The sequence below is a fragment of the Lepidochelys kempii genome, chromosome 13, assembly GCF_965140285.1.
Source record: "Lepidochelys kempii isolate rLepKem1 chromosome 13, rLepKem1.hap1, whole genome shotgun sequence".
In the NCBI taxonomy this organism is placed as follows: Eukaryota; Metazoa; Chordata; order Testudines; family Cheloniidae; genus Lepidochelys; species Lepidochelys kempii.
In genome coordinates, this window is record NC_136392.1 from 12,473,818 (window position 1) to 12,492,560 (window position 18,743).

The following is an 18,743-nucleotide window of genomic DNA, read 5'->3' on the forward strand; positions in this document are numbered from 1 at the left end:
TAATGAAATGCACATGGAGACATTAAGTGTTCAAAACCAGCAGCAACGCTAGCCCTCGGCACTCACACTTCCTTAAGAGACTGCCCTTTGCAGTGAGCAATGTGTGCCTTTGTATTACCGCGAGCTGTGCGGCACAGTAGAAGCAGCATAGAAATCTGAGGGCTCTGGCAAACATATCACTGAAACATCCCTTCTTGCTCGGACAGAGCCACAAAGACGGCAACCTTCCAACACCCGTGATTGCAGCTAATTGGCAATTTAGTTTTAAAGTGTACGGTCTGGTGTAGAATTTTACAGAAGCAGAATTTGTGAGTGGCATTAGGTTGATGCAACAAAACAATTGCCCTGAGAGCTTCCTTGGAGTTTTACTGGTGTTTTCTATTAGCTAAATAGACTGCAGAGGACTAGAGGATCTGTAGCCCTGAGCAGGCATGTAAATAGGGCTGGGGGAAGGAGCCTTTCCCGCTCCACCCATTGTGCACTCGTATAACCCCATGGTGAGTGTGTATGCCTATCCTCTGGATTTGTACGGGGGCCTGTAACACTCGCTCACACTCAGTCACAGCTCCTCCTTCAATACTCCACAGTAGAGTTCCTGGTAGCTCCAGCTTTCCCAGAGGTGGAGCTGAGGAGGCATGGGGACTTGAACTTTTGATACCTCTTCCAAGGATGTTCCCAGAGAGGCTGTGTTTCAATCAGAAATGTGTTGCTCAAAGCCACTGAAAAGTCTCCCTTTCTTGGCCAAATGGAGTTCCATCCTCTTTCTTATAACTACAGAATTCTGAAGACCCTGGCCCACTTTCCTCCCCAGACAAGCCTGGTGACATATCTTTGCTGTCCTTCAAAGTGATGCTCTTCCACCTATCTATTCAGTAGAGGCCAGAGAATGTCGCTTTCTCTAGCAGCTGTACTTTGAAACAGTGCTTGCCCAGCCAGGGGTGATGGCCCTTAGGAGCTTTGCTACCTAGAGAGCCAAAGAACTGCTGAAGAGGAGCCAGAATAAATGCTTACGTGTAATAAGTAGGTCAAATTCAGGCTTCAGTTGGTTTGAGTTTCTTGTCCATATTGAATTGGACAGTGCTAGAATCTGAGAACCCAGCTTTATTTTCCATTCTCCAGCTTTCATTTTTAGGTGTCAGGAAGTAACATAGCCTGGCCTGAGTATTGTGGCCCCTTGAAAAGCATGTTTGAACAAAGACACATTATTTAATCTTTCTCAGGCACCCTTTACCCGGTCTAAGAGGAGGCAACTCTACCAAAGGCCATAAAGTTGACCCCACTTACCACAGATCTGACTTTGACCCGTTGTTGTTATGGACATGTAAAACCACTGTTAAGCCAAGAAATGAGAGAGAAAAGTAAAGTGACCTGTGTTCCTAATACACTGAGTGCTACCAGCACAGGATTCAATCTGGCAGCATCACAACAGTCCCTTCAACAAAGTGTTGGCCCCCTAGTCAGGAAAGTACTTAAGCACATGCTTAACTTTAAGCATGTGCTTAAATCCCAGTGAAGTCAGTGGGTCTTAAGCCTGTACTTACATGCTTTCTGCAAAAGGACTTTTGTTGTCGCATCTCATTATAGTCTTGTTATCAGCAGTGCGTCCCATTCCCTGCACTGCCTTTTCCCTGCGCTTCCTTAGCTTTCCCATGCACGTATCCATCCTCTCTCCTAGCCCAGGGGCCACTGATTTGTCTTGTCTAGAGGTCTCTTGTCATCTCTGAAAAAGCCGTTTCAAATGAAATGGTTGTCCCTTCTCTGTGTTGAGTAAGGACATCTGGCCAATGAGTTTAACTGAAATGGCATAGCCAGGCACTGTGTTTTCTGAAGAGGGAAGTTTAATGTCTCTCTAAAAAAACAATCTTGCCCATTGGGATAAAGTATAACAAGGTCTCTTAAAACACATTTATGCGTAATCCTGTATATACAGAATCAATTTTTTTATCTCCACTGTTTGTTTTTTAATATCCTGCATTGGTAATATTTTCCAGATTCTACTGTCTCCAAATGATTCCTATAAAATTTGCCATGGAATATTTCTTGTGCCAAATACCATGAAGAAGCATCAGTGTTAAGGACTTGAGTGTCATGTTGTTCTAGTTAAACACAGCAGAGGGCATTGTTATTATTATACAGGATCATCCAAAGACTTTTACTGTATATATTGAAGGCAAAAATGTATGTTGATGTAATCTTAAGGTAACAACTTTAAACATTCAATAAGAGCGTGGTCTGAGCCCTCTTCAAGGGTTGTTAGACATTTCCCTTTCAAGCCAAAACCTGAAACCAAGGGATTTTTTTATAGTGTTAGGGCTCAGCCCAATAGCCTTCAACAGTTGTAGGGATTATTGGACGTCAGGACGAGACTTTGGGAGAGTGCCCCTAAAGTTCATCATGGCCCCAATCCAGCAAAGCATTCGCTTCCCTCTAAGTATGCGAGTCATCCCACTGAAGCCAGTGGGGCTACTCACATGTGTAAAGATCCGCATGTGCTTACGTGTTTTGTTGGATTAGGCCCTGCGCAATGGGTTGCTGGTGAGAGCTGAAGATTCGTTCCCTCTCTTGTTGGTGCAGTTTGGGTGTCAGTCCCATATTTGGAGATGCAGATACATACACTGCATCATCTGGGAAAGTGGCTATTGCTGGTCTTTCTAAACTGCCTCAGAAAAACATAAAGGGATGTTCATTGTAAACCCCAAGCTGGCTCTGTGGCTTTGAATTGTCCTTCCATAATGAATAAGAGCCAGATTTTCAGAAGAACTCAGCATGTTCTCACTAGGAGCTGCTGGATGCTGAGCACGTTTGAAAATCTGCCAGTTTCTCTTTGGTGACAAAATGGGAGCTGAGCAATTTTGAAAATCTGTCCTTAAAGATGCATTTTTGTAACTAGGGCCTTGTCTACACTAATCTTCCCCGCATTGCTTCCCGCAGTGCAGTCACAGTGGTGGTAAGAATAGCAGGAGCCCTAGTCTAGTCAAGGCACCAGCAATGTTTTAACCACTACGTCATCTAGAGCAACTCCGAGCAAGGTTGATGACACAGTAGTCAGTAGGCTGGTGCCCACCTGTGTCTCGTCTACATTAAGGTTCCCATCATTGCTCACACCAGTAGAGCTACAACTGGGGTGGCAGCAGCAGGCAGGGTTTTTAAAAACAAAAGTCGAGTGCAGACACCGCCTCGGTTAGCAGAGGGCTTAGAATCTAGCCCAGCGCTGCATCCCATGCATCAGGATTTCTCCACAGCTCTTTGCAATGCTTCCGAGTCTCTGGTCTGCGATAAAGGCCTTCATTTTAATGCAGGATGAATGAACATTTTTAGCAATCTGAGGAGAGGGGGCAGGGCGAAGCACCAGCCTTTATGTAAAGGTTTTCCAACAGTTACTCCATGGAAGGCTTCTGTTTGGATCCTGTAGGGCTGACATCCAGTCCCAAAAGACTTGACAGCAAGGAGATGAGCCACATGTCAGCAAACCTGGGAGTCTGGACGCTCCAAACAAAAGGATGGGAAGGAGTCTAAACACAGAGACTGGAGTGATGCTGGAAGGCTGGCAAGTGTCAGTGAGAAAGAGATTAGCAGAGCTCTTTGGAATGTGGATCCTCATTAGCCACTCCAAATAGAACTGCAGCCCTGTTGACTTTTGCTCAGCCAGTCAAGAGCTCTCACACTCCTGTTTGCCCTGTTGAATGGGAGAATGGGAAGAGCAAAGTGTGAAATTATCACAGGGATTGTGTTGTATTCTTGCTGTTCTGTGTCCTCCGCGGGTTGAAATGCATGTGTCTGTACACCATCGCCTGCAGTGTAGTTGTAGCCGTGTCGGTCCCAGGCTATTAGAGAGACCAGGGGAGTGAAGTAATATCTTTTATTGGACTAACTTTTGCTGGTGAGAGAGAGAGAGAGGGAGAGAGAGAGAGAGAGAGAGAGACGCTTTCCAGCCACAGAGCCTGAAGAAGAGCCCAGTGTGGTTTGAAAGCTTGTCTCTGTGATTATTTCACATGTTGCTTTTCACATTCTCCCAGGTTGGAGTGAGAGCTCTGTAGCTCACGCTCAAACAGAAGTTGGTCCAAAAAAAGCTCTTCCCTCACCCACCTTGTCTCGCTGTACAGTCTTGACATTTTCCTTTGCGCCATCAAAACTCAGCATTCTGACTGTTAACACGGCTAACGAGGGCCCGAGGAATTGCCAAATATTACATGAATGTCTTTGTCAAAACTCAGGCTGCAACTCTGTGTAATCCAGCTATTTGTTTACATTAGGCCAAAGCAATAAGGACCTTATTTGGTCGTGGCCTGACTATTGCCAACTTTGCATTCAGATCCTGTGTCACTGTGGTTTTTGTTTGCTTGTGTTATTGCTGCTTCGGTTTGGGTCTCTTTGGGACTATATCCATTAGGGCTCAGCATGTGCCTGTGGTCAGGTTCCCTTGTTTCAGTTCCTTTTTTTAAAAAATGTATGCCCATCCACTGGAGTAGGGAATCAATAAAAAGACAACCGTGCAATATGCCTGGCTCCCATGCACACTTAAATTGAGCTAAGATGGAGAAATGATGCATTCTGTATTCTGCAAGCACTCTTCTGGGCCTGGGAAATCCCTAGCTTTTGGCTATATATGGCATGCAGTACCTCCCTGAGTATTGTTTAAAGAGGGTATGTGGCAGTGGGCATCAAGGAGGATTCTTGTAAAAACCTGGCACAAGAAGTTGTTTGACAGAGTCTGACAAACCAAAGCCTTTACAAGAAAAAAAGAGAGGGGGAAAGAAGAGAGTGATTGAAACCACAGCATATGCAGTGCCAAGTGCCCGCTCTGTCTGTTTGGAACATAGGATAAAGGGCATTTAGCACTACATCATACAGTAGGCATGTGGGAATGAGGAGATCAGTCATTGGTGGTCCTGAGTTCAAAGTTTTGCCAGTCAGCAGTCACTCAGGAGGAAGTGGGAGCTTCAGCAGAGATTAATACTGCTAAAATCAGCAGATTAGGATCCACTAAACTACAACATGGGACTATAGACTTTCTCTGTTGGAAAAAAAAATGGAGAGTATTCCCATAGCTGCTATTCTAATATTGTTGTGCACTGTTAAACAGCTGCCATGCTTCACCCAAGAGGTAGCTGCATTCCAGTGTTGGATCTCTGCGTAATAGTTTTCAAGCCATTGGTCACTGTTGTAAAGCACGTAACTGTTATTATGCCTGTTTACTATTTCAAGTGCAGTAACATCCAAAGGCCCAAATCAGGAAAAGGGATGGCCCCTGTGCATGTGTAACCCACTGGTCAGAGTTCCCTGTGTCCCTCTCTGTGCCTGAGCTATAACCTATGGGACTCTGTTACAGGCCTCCACCTGAGAGCATGGCTCTGCAGCTCAAGGCATAGCAATACAGGCTTCCAGCTCTGAAGGCTCCCATTCCCTCCTGAATGGAAACTGTGATATACATGGAGGCTTATCTAGGATTCAAAGTGCTGCTGTGGGCCTCAGTCTTGAGATGAGCTTCCCCCACTGCCCACAGTAAATATGTAACTCACTGGTCAGTGCGTGTAATGCACCCCCCTCTGTGCCCAAGCCGCAATGAGCACATGAGTCTGTTTTAGCCTCCAGCTACTGAGCCTGGCTGGTTAGCTCAAGCTGTAGAGTTTTATGCTCTCAGCTGCAGAGGTCCGCAACTCAGTTTCAGGTGTGTGAGCCAAGATAGCGGTCATCACACTAGGCACTGTCCACATACCGTCACATGGCCCTTCCCTTGAAGACTTTACGCTGAGATTGTTCTGGTTGAAAGGTGCTACCCCAAGGTAGGATCATTATCATATATTTGTTAGGATGTTTTCATAAAGCGCATCCCACCCAAAGACAAGATTGATTTTAAAATAGAATTGCAACAAAAGATAGCTCCAGTCCCGTCTAATCCTATGGTTCTGTGACTCTATGGCTTGCTTTTTGCCAGTTTTTGTTTGTATATTTTCAGGGGTTGTGTTTGGTTTTGTTTTTTTAAGGCACACCACGACATTTTTCTTCACTTCAATAGGTATTTATTATAGATGTAGGAGGTCATGCTACCTATTTTAAGTACCATAAAAACTGATATTTAATTTAAGTGGGTTTGTTTAATTTTAAATTGTCTAATATATTCTGTATTTAACTGAACCTGCTATGTTTAATGGGGGGAGAGAGGGGAGAGAGGGGAAAAAATGTTTCCAGTTTATCCCATCTCTTGTTCAAAGGGTACAATACAACAGAGAGTTTTCACCAAGCAAATGAGTGCTCCAGCCAGTTTCTGTTGTGTGCTGGAACAATTTAAAAGGTTTTGAAATGACCTTACTATTGTAAAATATGTATCGCCTTTGCCTCACAAACTTCTAATATAGCACTTTGTACTCCAAAGTTTGCAGTGCATTGGCTGACAGAATTGTTTTGACTTTGCTTTGCAGCTTGAACAGTGATGTAACAGGTCATGTCACTCCATTAGTCATGATGTTGGAACCACTGGCCAAGATGGGATGTGGGAAGAAAGAACCCAAGGTTCTTCATCTGTCACTTCCCTTCACTACTAAACTCCATGCAGCAACCAATGCCTAAGCACAACTGGAATTTCCACCTCCCCTCCCCAGCACAAAGGTCTCCCATGAAGGACACAACATGCTTCCCCGAGGTGATATATAGGCTGGTTTGGTGTCCATACCCTGCTGTGTAGGATGCTAATGGATTAAACCCATGACTAGTGCATAGTAGCACATCACTTCCATGGTTCCTGAAACTCTATTGGTCAGATGATATAAAGGGCCAAATTCTGCTCTGTGACACTTGTGTCAATCAAAAATAATTCCATTAACTTCCCTGGAGTTACTCCAGATTTACACTGGTGTTACTGTAATTCTTTTCCTGAAAGCTGCAAACAGCTTCTCGTCGTCCCTGGAGGGAGAGGAGGGGAGAAAGTGGGGAGAAATACTGCTATAAAATCAGCCTCGGAAGGGCTTCAGAATACCAGGCTCCTTCCCAATAAGTGAGAGAACCCCATAATATATTTTAAGTCCTTGCACCATAAAATAAACTCCTACAAAGCAATGGAATCATAGGGCTTCTGTTTTGCTTTTTCTCTATCAGATCATTTGCTGAACTCAGCTTGCATGGAGAGCAGAGAGCTAGCCCGAGTCGTGGAGCCTACCAAGTCTGGGTGTTGTTTTCCCCTTCGTGGGCTTTTATGATTTGTAAAAAGAACAGCAGCCCAAACCTATTAATGCAAATATTTAACATCTCCCATCCAGTAACAAATGACTGGGAGAACCAACCGCCTGCCCACCCACCTGGTCACCATTAACAAAGCAGGCCAGGGGAGAAAATAAATAGCAACAACTCCATAGGCTTTGTAGTCAGTTTCATGAAGGAACAAATGCTGAGTCGAGAGAGCAAACAACACCTGCTCAGAAGGAACTAAAAGCAAAGCGGCTGGCTAAACAAAGAGAGCGAAGCATGGCGGGCAAAGATTGTTTGTGCAGCCATTAATCCTTGGGGCAGGTCATCTGGGAGAGGCAGGAGGGAGCTGGCACTCGTGTTTTTAAAAACCAGTGTGAATGCTGTACTCCTGAAAGGGGCCAGGCTGAGACCCCTGGAATCTAGTACAGGTACAGCAGAGATGCGCTTGTGATTAAGGCACTGGAGTGGGACTCGGGAGATGTGGGTTCACATACCATCTCTGTGTGATCTTGGCCAAGGTGTCTGACCTCTCCATGCCCCTGTTTGTAAACTAGGGATAACAATCCTTCCTTCAACTGCCTTGTCTATTTAGATCATAAGTTCTCTGGGACAGGGGCTGTCTCTCACTTTGTGCAGTGCCTAGAAGAGTGGAGCCCTGATCTTGGTTGGGGCCTCTCAATTATACAGAGTACAAATCATATAATAGCAGCATGGGCGGCAGCAGGCCAAGCTTCCTTCACTCTGCCCTGCCAATGGGCCTCAATCCTTGTGAGTGAGGTTACCATAGACCATGTAGAGGGTACCTTCTACAGTGTGGGAGGTATTTCATTCAGTCCCACCTTTATTCTCTGTAGATCACTGAGGAACAAAAACAGCCCTGTAAATTTATGGAAGAGGTGAATTCCTTCTTGGGTGACCAGATGTCCCGATTTTATAGGGACAGTCCCAATATTTGGGGCTTTTTCTTATATACGTGCCTATTACCCCCCACCCCCTGTCCCGATTTTTCACACTTGCTATCCTAATTCCTTCCATTGTAATAGGCACCCCTCCAGCCTGGCGCAGCAGAGAACTGCATCGTGTGTAGGAAAACAAACCTACTGCCCTGTATCATGATGCTGCTGCCTTTAACAGAACCTGGGGGCGAGATTCTCAGGGAATGTACACGGAGAAAGACGGGCAGAAGCATTCCCTGCAGAGAAAGAAGATGAGAGAGTGAGTGAGAGAGAGAGCACAGAAAAGCAGTGGAGCATTCAGGCTCTGTGGGTGTGGATGGCTTAGTGATTCCCTTCCTTCACTGCCATCTGCACACCCCCTTGAGAAGTTGGTGCATGGTGACATGAGGCTGACTCCCCTACAGTTGGCTGAACAATACGGTTCCCACAGTATCCTCAGCCCCAGCAGGCTTGGGGAGCCAGAGGGCAGGTCTGAGAACCATGTGGTTCATGTGGTGTTGCAAACCACTAAACCACAAGGTCATTAGACTGGCCCCAGAGAAGGTTCAAGCATGACTAGTTTTGGGGACACTGTAGACTATCCAGAGGACCTCACAGCTGTGGGTGCCAATGAGGAAACAAGAGTCATGCTCTTTGAACTAGAAAGTAAGGGAAATGGTAACATATTTTAGCTGTTCCAGCTAGAAATATATGCGCATGCCAACACACCCGTGGCCTGAGTTATCTGCTTTGGGTGGGTTAAGGGTTTTTTTTTTTTACTGACTCTTCAGAAAACAAAAGTCAGATTCACCAGGTGAAAATTATCCCACTCCTTAAAGACAGCCACTTCTCTGTGAAACTGAAGATTTGGAGTCAGACAGAATCACAGGAGAATTTCACTTTTTAAAAAAGGTATGTTTCTAGCTCTCATCTTAGCAGAGAAAAGCTTGACAATGTGACTCTTAAAAGCTCAAAAACCAGAAGGCAAATAAACAGCACCCAACACAGGAGCACTGGAACCAGGGTGCTGAGGGTGCAGCAGCAGCCCGTGGCTTGAGGTAATAATAGATACCAAATGCATGGCTTCCATCCTATACAGCGTTCACAGGTTTGTTCCTTGGTCTTCAGCTCCCCCACTACACAAATTGTTCCAGCACCCTGGCCCAGTGTTTATTATATTTAAAATCTTGTGCTTTTAGAATCAACCTCATGATTTTGGGGGGACCCAGCGTTATTTTTCAACGCTTGAAATGGGCAACGCTGATAAATACAGTCAGGATTGTCCTCGTAACTTTGGGTCTGTATTATAGGGAACACAATTGGATTTTTATTGGTACTACTACCAGGGAAGAATAAAGAAGCAAACCCCAGCAATTAATTACCAATATACCCAAGCCTCTCATCTCTTTCTTTGAGTAGGAACTCTTTCTACTACCTCTCTGTTTCTGTCTCTCTTTTAAATTCTTTACAATCAGAAAGAATCAGAAACCTCGCTTCTGTGAGTGGAATACCATATCATTATTGCAAAGCACGGAGTAACTTGGCACCTCTTCAAAGGAAGCTTTTATCAACTGCTTAGTGTTATGTGACAAACTGGGGAAGTAAGCCATTACTCTGATCCTTCCAGATCCTCCCAGCTCTACCTTGAGTCAGCTTGTAAGAGAGAATTCTTGCCAGTATGATCAAAATGTGCCAGTGTACCTCTTGTTTACAGTTGTACTGTGTGTTTTCCTGTACATGATGGTAACAGTGCACTCCCAGTTTATGCCAATAACGAAGTCCCATCTCAGATGGTGAGTGGCATATACCTGCCTTCTTAACCACTGACAATGAGAAAGGTGAACTCCAGCCTGTGAGGATAATCTCATTGGAGGCACTGATGTGCTTAAAGTTAAACATGTACCTATAAGGCCTGCTCCTAAGTCAATAAAAATACTCTCACTGACTTCAGTGGGCTTTGGATCAGGCCATTAAATTATACACCCGTCAGGGCAGGGACCATATTCTCGCTATGTGTATATCAGTGTGGCAGCAATGGGATGCCAATCGCAGTTAGGGGCGTCTAGCCACTGCTATAGTACAACTAATAAATAGTAATTAAGAGAGACTCAGGAAACTGAAAATTAGAACCAGGTGAAATTTGCATTCCGTTTTGTGCCATTGCAGTTCATCTGATCTTTCCCCATCCCCCATATTCTGAATATTAACAAAATTAATCATTTTGTATCTACAAGTTGTGAAAATGTGAGTTTTCACATATTCAGAGTGACTGGGATTTTTAGCTGAAATATAGGTGCCCTTCACTTCATTGTACTTGGGACTACCTGCATTTTTTGTTCCAAAACAGACCTAGTTTCATGGGCTATAATATCCATTTTTGCTTAATATAGAGAAATACACATACATATGTTGGTGAAGTTTCCTGTGCAAATGGGCCTGTTTTTAAGTTAATCGGGAAATGGGAAATCTTTGAATTTCAAGTATAGCAGCTTTACAATTTGTTGTTCATGGTTTGCATAGCACCAGCAAAATCTATAGAAGGAAGACGGTTTCTTTTCCCAACCATTTCCTGCCCCCTCCAGTACATTCTTCCTATGGGTTGTCATACCTGTAATTCCCTGCCCATTGAACCATGTATCCCCAGCTCCATGTACCTTTTCATCTTCTTTTTGCTGTTCCATTTTTTCCTGCTTTTTATTTGCACACGAGACGCTAAAAGTATCTAATTCAGTCATGGAGAAAATCAAAATTATGATGTCAACTGAGCTGACTCATTCTTTGCGCATGATTTGTCTGTTATCTCTGAAGTCATTCACAGTGCTGAAGGTAACAGTAGGCCACAGACAAGCAGCTTGACTCTGAGCCATGACACCAAATGAGATGCAGCATTGCAGATGATTATACACAATCATCTGTCTATATGAGCATTTACCAGGGGTGGCCAAACTTACGGACCCAGTGAGCTCTATATGACAATCTTCAGAAGTTCAAGAGCCGGGGGCGCATCTGCTGGGGCTCGGGGCTTCAGCTCTGCGGCGGAATGGTGGGGCTAAGGGTTTCTACTCTGTGGGGTCAGAGGTCTCGGGGCTTCTGCCCCTTGGGGCATGCCAGCCGGGCTCAGGGCTTCAGTCCTGCTCCTGCCCTGAGCCCCAGCAGGTGCTGCAGGGCTGAAGCCCTGAGACCCCCCCCTCCCTGCTGGGCAGAAGCTCCAAGCTCCACCACCCTGCCACAGGGCAGAAGCCCCGAGCCTCCCTAAACGGTCTGGTAGGTAGAGAATGGGAGGGGCATGGTGGGCTTCGAGAGCCACACTTTAACTGTAAAAGACCCACATGCGGCTCATGAGCCACCATTTGGCCACCCCTGGCCTATACTCATAAACAGCATGCGGCTGATATGTATAGTCACTGTGATACAGAGGAAATAGGGCTGTAAGACTATACATAGAAATAGGTTCTTCCAGGCCAGATCTTGGATACTATGTTGAGGCAGATTCTGGTTACATTCTTGTTTTGCTTTGCCCACCTTTTGTGTTGATGAAACTCTTTGACTAAAGCTAGGCCTAATCTAGATGGAAGCTTTCTGAGAGAAGAACTGGTTGCAGGTTTGTACACACCCTGGCTTCTGATGGCTTTGGCTTGGGCCAGATGAAAGCAGGGTCACAACAAAATGTGCATTGTGTGAAGAGGTCCCTATTGAGGGATAACTCTACCAGCGACGTCCCACTTGACTGAGACGTGTAGGCTTCTGAAGGCTGTTGCACAAGCTGTTCCCTTGCTTGTTCATTATGGAAGCCAGATAACTGAGGCACCCCCGACTGCTCCCAGCCAGAGCCATACATGCTGGGCTGGAACATCCACCTGTCTTGGTGCCTTAGCTTGATTGTTCGGGCTACGGCGGACAACAATTTTTAATCCTTCTTTTCACACTGCTACGTAGAGCTGGAGGGTGGAACATATGGTCTGTGCTCCCCTCCCAGGACTCGCAAACTGTTCTGTCCTTGCAGCTGCTCAGGGTTACTGTCCTATGCCTCCATGTCAGAGAGGTATGTGGGGATGATAGCTATATTATGGTACAAAGGGGAGGGCCACATGGTGCCTGTCCCTCAAGTGGGAATGCAGAGGGGAGGGGACAAAAATCCTTGCACCCCGCAGAAGAGCCACAGACAGTTATAATCTGAGAGCTCACAAACTCTTCTGCGCATTGCCCCAGTGGGTGTGGCAAGGAGCCACTGTCCGCCCCGGACACCAGCCTCTCTCAAGCACAGCCTCTCCCTGAGTTCCCTTAGGGCAATGCAGCTCCACACCAGGCCCTAGGGGTGTGGCTAACCTAGCCCATAATAGGCTGTAAACTCCTCTGGGCAGAGACTGGGGAGCAGCCCATCTATTCCCAGCACAGTGTGTGAGGTGCAGTAGGCAGATCTTTGGTCCACCAGGCACAGCTCAGCTGCAATTGACAATTGAGCCCAGGGTCTCACATGTCTGAACAATGCTTGGTGGGAGCAATAAGGTCCCTTTGTACCTTTTGCAGCTGCTTATCATCATAACATTCTTTCCTGACACACTCAATGTCTTCCTGTTCCATTAACTCTCCATCGCATTGCCTGTTGATCGTCCCACAGTCCCTCCTTTCTCAGGGTCTGATCCTGCCCCTACTGAAATCAACAGGAGGTGTGCTTCAGTGGGAGCAGGACCCCATTCTCTCTCCTTCTTTCCTTCCACCCGACTTCCCCCCATCTCGTACAATAGCCGCCACTCTAATGCTGGACACCATCTGGTGAGTTTCAGTTTGTCTCATCTCACCAACTGTCGCTCCTCTTGATCCTGGGCGTAATGCACTAACATTTTACATCAAAGGCCCCTAAAATATTAGCTTTTGTAGACTAGCTGGGCTGTAGGAAAGGAGCCAAACAGTTGGCACTTTGTAAGCAACGAGCATTAACAAAAGCATTTGAGTGAGTTTAGTGCCTCATTAAAGTAATACTAAAGAACTTTCTGCTTCCAGAAGCATGAACTTTTAAATAATATTTCCTCCTCCTAATTTTATGTAAGGGTTAATCTTTCCAATGAGGCAATATTAAGTTTTCTGGGCAATTTCATTGTGTGTAGGACCAATTTTGCAGTGGAGTTACTCTGGAATACACTGGTGTTACTGAGAATAGAATGTGGCTTACAGATTGCAATACAATAATACAAATGGTGCAGAAAATCTATACAACCATATATCATTATAACTGCAATGTGTTCAGTGCACTGTTTTCTAAACAGTGGGCCAGATTCTGATCTCACAACAAAGTAAAACTGGCATCTTCAATAATGTCTATTGTTAACTTCAGAACAGTCAGTCCTGATTTACACAGATTTAAATGAGAGCAAGATCAGATCCAACTTTTTTAGATCCACTACCTGTATATTTATGATGGGTTGATCCCCAACTCTGGACCCAAGTGTCCTTAAATCTGGAGTGTTCAAACTTCAGCTCTTAATCCAGTTACCTCCAGCTAGCATGTGGCCCCAGCCAGAGCCTATCCAGCATCAACTAGTGCAGCATCTAGGATGTTCTAACTGGGGCCAGGGCTACCATAGATCTGACCCCAGGATCAGCAAGCTTCAGCCAGCTCCATTCATTGCAGTTCCCTTTTCAGCTGTGCCGGAAGCAGGTGCAGGTGGGAATCTGGGCTTGTAGTTTAATTGTAAAGCTAGGCTGAAATGAAAGAAACTAAATTCATGTTTCGTTGCTGGTTAGGCTCATCACCTATAAGTTCAGGCAGGAAGAATTCCCATGTTCCTTTTTGTGCTTGATCCAAAACCCATTTCACTCAATGGACTCTCATTGACATCAGTCGTCTTAGGATCATGTGGCATGGAGAGTATTTAAGCCTCCTCCTGGTGCATTTTGGGTTGGTTTAGGTGCTGTTTATGGATAGGTTTTTGCCTTCCTTTCAAAAATAAGGCCGGGGCAATGCTGGGGGCAGGAGACCTGATCCCAGGGACCTCTGCTTTAATTTGGTACTTCAGTTCAACAGGAACTTTATAATCAGCTAGGACCAATCGTGCAAGGTGCAGAGGACGCTCAATGTGAGAGTACTCAGCAGCTCACGGGACTGGCTCTTAAATACAGATTAATCTGCAGCTACACAACAGTTAGATGTAACCCTTTAAACAGTCATCAGTTAAATTGCTCAATTTCTATTTAAAAAATGTCTTGACTCTGTTCCTGGGCAAATATGCAGCGTGGTTCCTCGTTGTCACCAGTATTACCTTTGTCTATCGAGTGTAAATGTCAAACGCATAACAGACAAGGCCCACAAAGAGAAAATCTCTTTATAGCAATGACTTATGGTTAGGCAAGCAAGCTGGGGCATGTCCGTGAAGAGTGGGCTAGTGCTCTGTGTGTATCTGTTAATGCAGGGGAAATAAATGTGCCTGTCTGTTTAGAAAGAGCCAGAGTGTACTTAAAAACAAATAAATAAAAGGAGCCAAACTTGACTGCAACATTCAGGAATGACATATTCTTGGCATGGAAACACAAAGCAACTGCCACCCAGGTTTGGCTCTGACCTGCTTCACTCCCATGTCATTTTACACTGGGGTAGCTGATGGAGCTACCCTGATTCACACCCGTGTAGGTCCTGATCTTGCAAACCTTTATGCACATGCTTCACTGTACTACCAGGAGAAGTCCCATTGCTGTCACAGTAGCAAAGCAAGGCATGTATGTTTGCAGGGCTGAGACCTAAATGAGAGGCAAATGGGGCCCCTGGTGCTCACAATGAAGGAAACATTGCACTTGCTGGAGACAGTTCCTCAATGGAGCTGGACAAAATTTTTCAAAGGAAATATGTTTCATCAAAAAAGGCCTTTATTTAAAATCAGCATTTTTACATTTTTTTCAACAAAGCTGGAAAATGAAAACATTTACGGGTGGGGTTTTTTTGGAAGGGTATTTATCATTTTTTCCTCTCCCTGACCTTTCTCTCCTCCCTCCCACCTCTTTTTCAGTGGCAAAATGGAAAAGGGCATCAAAAGGAAAACTGAAACATCAAAAACTGGTGGGACGGGAGAATTGCAACTGAAAATTATCTATTTACAATTTCCTGACAAAATTTGAATAAATAAAAATTTGATACTTTTTGTAATTTGTGGAACAAAATTGACTTCGAAAGTTTTCACGGACAACGTTCTCCATTCTTGACCAGTTCTGTTTCTCATTCACTTCACTAAAATGGCTGGATGTAGACATCAGAACACCAGGACGTTACCTGGTTCAGCTGGGGGATAAGACACTTGAGTCTGAACCCAGCTGCCCTATTTGCTAGTGGATTCTCCTGCTGCCCTTTCCCGGTGCTTGAAAGATAGTCACCACCCTTTGTGCGAAAACAATCAGCCCAAAGGTTCCGTTTCCTCTGCAGAGAGCTCCTCTTCCTAGGAGAAGTCAAGGACGTGTAGGAGAACCTGGAGCTTGCCTGTGTGCCCCTCAGTGCTGGCTAGCCTCAGTTTTGTGCAGAGCTAATGCTGTTTTCTATGTGAGCCCCATCCTTCCCCACTGGTGCTGGTTTGTACTTGAGTCTGGCTTTGAATTTTGAAAGGGGGACAATTTAACCCCCAGACTTTGAGTGAAACTTCAGCTGTGAAAAGTTCCTATGCAGCCCATGCAGACCTTGCTCAGCTCTCCTTGTCTTTCAGTATGATTTCCAGAAGGTAAACATTTTAGCATGAAAAGGCTCCGAACCGGAACCCCAAACCCAGCACTATCACCCCTCCCAAACTTCTGGTTCAAAGCCTGAATGGGAATTTTGCAGCTGGCCTTCACCTCTGTCCCAGGGCAGAACAAAATGCCCCAGGACTTTGGGAAAAAAGAAAAGGAGGACTTGTGGCACCTTAGAGACTAACCAATTTATCTGAGCATAAGCTCACTTCATCGGATGAGGCTTATAGTACAGCTCTGGATCTGAATTGTGCAGCTCAGTCTAACTCAAGGACAAACGAGCCCATGTAATGAGAGCAAGTAAACTTCCCCAGGCTGTGGTCGTAGGGTGACCTCAGATGCTGCCATTACCAAAAACAAAACAAAACAAAAACAAAAAACACCAAGAAAAACCCCTGTGACTTGCCTGGGTGCAGTTCTGTTTCAACCCTCCAAGCTTTAGGAAACAGCAGGGGGACATCCTTAGCGTAAGTCTGCAGCTGCTTTGGGCTCCATCTGATTCAGACAGTTGCTGCAACAAGTCAAAAATAAGACAAAAGCACAACACTGAGGCCATTATGACAACAGAAGCTCCCCAGGGCAGAGCAGTGAAACAAGCTTCTAAATATAGGGGGAAACAAGTTTTTTTCAGTTAAAGGAAGTGGTATCTATTATTAAAACATTGGACTTACTTCAGACCCTTCTTAAACCAATCCCATCAGGCAAGGGGGCATCCTAAAAAGAGCTGAGCTGCTAGATGCAGATAGCAGCAGCAAAGCCAGTTTGCCTTTTCAGATTGTGGACTGGATAGAAATCAGGTGTTAATGGCAGAATCCTGTTTGATTAGAGATGGGCCGGGTCTGGATCTGGATCTAAACATCCCCAGAGCTGGGCTGTGTTTGGATCTGGCATTTTGGACCATGTCTAGTGTCAATGCTATGTACAAAGGTCCTGATTTTCCAAAGGCTGGGGCCAGGCACAAAAATGTGAGAGCGAGCAAGGTAAAATGAGAGCAGATATTGAGCGAGGAGAGTTTCTGCGGTGGAGTCTGATCTCACACCACTGTAATCCAGGAGTAATTTCACTATCATCAGTGGGATTACATTGGTGTAAAACCAGCACTAGAGGAGAATCAGGCTCCTGGGCATGGATCCTGGCCCATGCTAGGGCCACTTTGCACCACTTTCTGCAAAAGATCCTTGCCCAGGCTCTAAACATGCAGCTGAGTATTCCCCTAGTGTGTGGGAAATGGCTGGCTGGCATACAGCCAGCTCTGTGACCCCCACTCTGGCAAAGGAAGTCTGACAGAGTAGGAGACGGCAATCCCCAGCCAACATAATGACCCCTCCCTCCAAGGCTATTATGTTCTCCTGAGCTCTGGAGCAGCTGAGGATTGGGGCTTCTAGGTCCAAATGATATAGACCGTGAAGCCTCTGTAAAGAAGTCACAGATATACCACAGTGGGGGCTCTTGTATTTGCCCACCCAGGGATCAAAACTGTGCTCTCTCCGACGGATTTTAAACATGGTTGCTGCTATCAGGGCTGTCTTGCTGTTGCCCTGTCTATAGGGATTGTTTACTCTGAGTACTATGTAAGCCAGACGGTGAGGCAGTCTCTACCCCTCCTTAGGCTTTATACCACGGTTATAAGGTGGTTTTTGGGGAAAAAACAAAAACAGAAAATTCTCCGTAGCGAGTCCTAGAACCCAGCTGTCAACACTTGGAGCTAATAGAATGGCAGCTGTGGAGCGATGGCTGGAATGCTGGTACCATATGAAGCTAACCTATCTACACTGTTTGTGTTAATCCCTAGCTACAAGGGGTCTATCTCTGAAGATGATTAGAAGCCATCGATTAGAAGCCACGGTGACTAATGCTGGGATTTTCAGTGGGAATTGGGCACCTAACAGCCCTAGGCTACTTTGGAACTCTCAGTCAAACTAAAAGCACCCATGGCTGCGGTGTATTGGTTACACTAACACCCCTGAATGACACTGAACCAGCAGTACAATGGTGGGAAAGAGGAATGAAACTAGTGTACACCTAGGGCGACATTTTCAAAAGTGCCTGCCTGACTTAGGTGCCTCACTCTCATTGAAAGTCAATGGGATTTAGATTCCTAACTTACTTTTGAAAATGGAACTTAGGCTCCTAAATCACGCAGGTGCTTTTGAAAATTTTACACCCCCCCCCACCTAATTTGTTGTGCTAAAGCGCCCCGGGTAATGGCTATTTATTTCCATTTCCTTCTTGATCTTGTTCTTTGAAACAGGAGCAAAATCCAGAAGAGTTAACAAATTTTGCAGTCTCCTTCCCATTGCACATCCCCTGGTGAATAAAACTAACCTCTGCTTCAAATCTTGGGAAGGTGTAAGAGGGGAGGTACATGCTATAGAAAATATAGATGACTGAAAAGAACATTGGCTCCAGTACTGGAACCTGCGGGGCTGTTTAAAAGAGAGTATTTCAATAAACCACAAAAATGAAGAAGTGACAAGGGGAAACGATGCATGACTTACAAACGGAAAACAATGGAGCGCTTACCGGAGAGACCTTCCTGCAGTTCGTTAACATTTATGTTTGTTATTTATAGATGTAGCTATCAGATGCGGTTCTCAAACTGTGGGTCGGGACACCAGAGTGGGTCGCAACCTTGTTTTAATGGCGTCACCAGGACTGGCGTTAGACTAGCTGGGGCTCAGGGCTGAAGCCCAAACCCCACTACCCAGACCCAAGGGCTTCAGCCCTGGGTGGTGGGGCTCAGGTTACAGGCCCCCCCACCTGGGGCTGAAGCCCTTGGGCTTTGCCACCCACACCCCACTGCGTGGTGAGGCGGGGCTTGGGCAGGCTCAGGTTTCGGTCCCCCCTCCTGGGGTCGTGTAGTAATTGTTGTTGTCAGAAGGGGGTCGCGGTGCGATGAAGTTTAAGAACCCCGGTAAGCTG

The 18,743-nt window shown here is 45.6% G+C and overlaps 1 protein-coding gene across 2 annotated transcripts in view; it reads right to left on the reverse strand.

Annotated features, from left to right (window-relative positions):
* RBM38 (RNA binding motif protein 38) overlaps positions 1-18,743 on the reverse strand; it is a 115,826-nt gene that overhangs the window by 42,817 nt on the left and 54,266 nt on the right. Inside the window, exon 4 of one of the 2 annotated variants that reach the window (XR_012154665.2) lies at positions 16,228-16,332. The exons of the other annotated variant lie outside the window; for it this stretch is intronic. The gene's annotated coding sequence lies outside the window, so the exon portion shown is untranslated. The remainder of the gene's footprint in view (positions 1-16,227; positions 16,333-18,743) is intronic. 2 annotated transcript variants of the gene reach the window in all.